The 3,795-nt window shown below is 34.9% G+C and overlaps 1 long non-coding RNA gene across 1 annotated transcript; it reads right to left on the bottom strand.

The window, feature by feature from the left end:
- Window positions 1-336: 336 nt before the first annotated feature.
- On the bottom strand, window positions 337-1,235 carry LOC18108204 (uncharacterized). The gene is made up of 2 exons (XR_008058197.1): window positions 980-1,235; window positions 337-750 (listed from the first exon to the last, which is right to left on the bottom strand). It is a non-coding gene; the product is annotated as an uncharacterized LOC18108204 (long non-coding RNA).
- Between the last annotated feature and the right edge of the window lie 2,560 nt (window positions 1,236-3,795).

The following is a 3,795-nucleotide window of genomic DNA, read 5'->3' as shown; positions in this document are numbered from 1 at the left end:
CGGTTGAACCATTCGGTCGGGTCATCCCCCGCGAATCGTGGAAATTCTAGCTTCGCTGTTTTAGCGGAAATGATCTAGCGACCTCCATCGTTGTTTGGATGATTGTTGTGGTTGTTAGTTTCGTGATTGAGAATCAGCAGTCGAAAGTCGTTTGAGTGTCTCCTCCATTCGCAGCAGTCTTTCCTGAACTAAACCAAGTTCAGACTCCAAATGCTCAATTTGTTCTTTGTTGGTTCCCATTGAAAAACCTGCTCTGATACCAATGATAGATCCCACTTACAAAGTGTAATGGGCTAATGACATTTGTTTTCTTTTTGGGTGAGAAAGTAACACAAGTTGAGTGCAATTTTTTTTATATCCCATTAATGAAAGCTTTAGCTGCTTAAATAAGCAAACCACAAACAAACTGAATTACAAAGACAAGCTAACCGTAAGCACATATACTCTGCCCACGTAATACAGAAGTTAATCAAAGTAAAACATAATACTAAAATAACATAGTCTTGCACCACGATCCAACTCATCATTTTCCCACGTTGCATGTACCATGCATGTTCCCCTTCCACGTTCTGCAGCACACATGCATGTTCCCACGTTCACTGCTTAACCCAAATATTTGGGATTTGGCTTAGGACTTCGTTCAGAACATCGTGGCTTAACATTATTTCACATAATGCTACAGTAAAAATTTAATGCAAGATCAGCAACACCACCGGTTATGTCTGCAACTAGGTGTCTCTTTCTTCGCTTCTGAAATTAAAGATAACAAAGCATGATGATAAGATACTAATGTCCTGTTATGGGTAAATTACGTGAAACTAATTGGTAACATCCAAACTATAAAACAAATTTCGATTCTGATGTATTCTCATTATCACTATAACTATGCTATAGAATATCAGTGAATTTAGGAAAATGTATAGTAATAAATAAATAGTAAAGAAATAATTATACTGTTTTAGTTTCTAAAATTAATTACCTTTATGGGGGCCGCTTGTATCGCGCTCCTGCTTTGACGTAGTAAAGTATAGTTATCGCAGAAGATGGCACAATCGTGGTGTTTGAAATTTTTACCACCATAACATTCACAACAAATTTCATAGGTGCTAACTGAATCATTGAAGAAACATTGAGAGCAACTGAAGTATGCTCCTGCCAAGAACGTATTACAAGACTTGCAAATTAGAGCTCTTCCACTCTGCATGATGTAGTACAAGACGATTGCTTCCTCAAAATCCAAGCTTCCATTGCCGTCCTTGTCCAGCAAGCTGAAGATGCTCTGATGAGTGAAATCTGAGGCTTTTTTTTTCTTGAGATAGTCCACGTATTCACTTAGGCTAATTTTCCCGTCTCTGCTCTTATCCATGGCTTTGAAAGCTTTTCTGGCCAATTTCTTATTCTTCGCGGGCTGATTTTCATAATAAGCTACAGCAGCCCGGCGAATCTCCTCCATATCTATTTATGCGTGTAATATTTAAGAGGATAATGGAAGAGGCAGCTTAGATCTACAATTCCAACACTCCATAGGCACTTTTAAGGGAGAGGCTCAGCTCTAATCTAAAATTTCTTAGACCTAGTGGAGGTGTTTCCTGAGACCGTGTCTTAAAATCTGGCTGGATTTAGATTCAAAAAATTGAGATGTCAGATTAATCTACTGCTAATTGGGTTAATTCTTATATTACCAAGTCAACTCGGTCTTTTTTATTTATTCTTTTAATTTCTAAATTCAAAAACAATTTAAAATCTCTCATATTTTGTATCAACCTGCCGTGGAAGCCAAGATATTAAACCTACGATTTGGTGGTTGATATAAAATGAATGAAAACATAATAATTATAATCTATGATTCCGTCTCGTAGTTTGTTTCCGTCAACTTATTTTGGCTTTTATAAAAGTTAAGTCTCAATTTTGGTATATAATTATTTAATTAGCAACCCCATACAAAATTTATTTAATATTTTAATTAGCTCTAGTTGTATAAGTAAATTCAATTTCACGAAGTGCTTATTTTATGAAAAAAAAAAATGATTGCATGTGATTGAGCTAGGAGGCATGTTGTTTTGTCACTGTCCATTGACTGTTACCATGACCAAATCTGATCAAGTCCATTATAAAGTTATAAAACAAGAGCGATAGTATTTCTTAATAATATTTGAGTATGATTAAAAATTATAGTTGACTGGACCGTATCCACTTGTATCTATTCATCTATTCTATAAATATATCTTCCATATTTTTCACAGTCTGATTATTCAAATCCTCTAATCTCCTGCATCGCAATCCTTTTTTATTATTGCTATTAACTTTTTCTTCAGTGGCATGTGCGCTGAAAATATTATAATCATGAAAAGATGCATATTGTTTTGTTACCTATTACCATTCAATCTCACTATCAATGCCAGAGGTTGGTCCCCTGATCAGGAAAGGGATAGGTCTGGCATTTTCTTTTAATTTTTTTCTAAATTTATATTAACCTGCGTCGGAAGTTAAAGAACATAGCAAGGTTTGTTGGATTTTCTTCTATTATCAATACAATTAAAAATACATATGTTTGGTTTAACTATTTTTATGAAAAAATAACAAGGTTAATATACTTTTTGAATCATGTTTTGATTATTTTCTTGCTTTAAATTTTTTTGAGTATGAGATTACCAACAACAAGCTAACCATTGATCAAGTCCATAAAATTCAAATCATAATATCAAAACATAGTAACCCTGATATCAAAGTTCTTAATTCACTTCAAGTAGAGGTTGTTTTATCAGAACTACCTCCATCTTGGAATAAATATAAAAAAATGATGTTGCATTCAACATACAATTATATATTTGAACTATTGTTACTCATTTTTGGACCCCATGTTTGCTGGAAGATTGACAAAAGCAGATGAAAGAAATATTTTTTCGAAACCCTGTTTGAGCTGTTTTCTGCTCTCTTCCCCTTTGCTGCCAAAATCGTCAGGTTTTCTTAGATTGATCAGAAGTCTTCATAATGCCAAATTCATTACTTTTTTATCTGGTCTTTAAGGTTGAATAAATCCCTCAGAATTTGCATTAAAAAAAATGGTTCTGCTATTGTCGCAATTTTTTGTTCCAACTTAGGCTCTGATTCTGACTCGGTGTCGTACGATATCTGACCATCCTAGGTATATTCTGTCACTCATGATATGTTGAAAAATTGACGTACACCTTTAGTAGTCCTAGGGATCATTGTTCTTAGGGCAGATTCTCAGTCAGATTTGGATGCTCAGCATTGTCAGATCAAGAACCTTTTTGACCAACTAGATTACTGTCAGATTCTGTTCTCTAAAATAGTTTTATCTCACTTCGACTCCTTCATCAAAATTGTAGTCCTAGATGCGTAGATAAATTTGGGCTTTTGAATCGCTCGATTTCGATATCAAAAGCTCAAAATATTCCCGTTTGAATATATCTAGTGTGAAAGCAGGGATTCCTGCCGCGAGAAAGATCCTGACCCTAGTTTTGCACTATAAAACTCTATTTCCATCACAAATTTTGATCATTTGTTCTTAGGTCATACTCTCAGTCATATCGGGATTCTCGGCATTGTCAGTTTCTGAATTAGATCAGGAGACCCTTTTTTATCAACCAGATTACTGCCAGATTCTGTTCTTTAAAACAATTTTATCTCAATTTGAATCCTCCATCAAAGTTGTAGTCCGAGACACGCAGATGAATTTGGGCTTTTGAATGGTTTGGTTTCGATATCAGAAGATCAAGATATTCCCGTTTGAATATCTAGTGTGAAAGCAGGGATTCCTGCCGCGAGAAGGAT

This window comes from Populus trichocarpa, chromosome 19 (assembly GCF_000002775.5).
Source record: "Populus trichocarpa isolate Nisqually-1 chromosome 19, P.trichocarpa_v4.1, whole genome shotgun sequence".
NCBI lineage: Eukaryota > Viridiplantae > Streptophyta > Magnoliopsida > Malpighiales > Salicaceae > Populus > Populus trichocarpa.
Note: the sequence above shows the minus strand (reverse complement) of the source record. Positions and strands in the feature narration are given on the sequence as shown.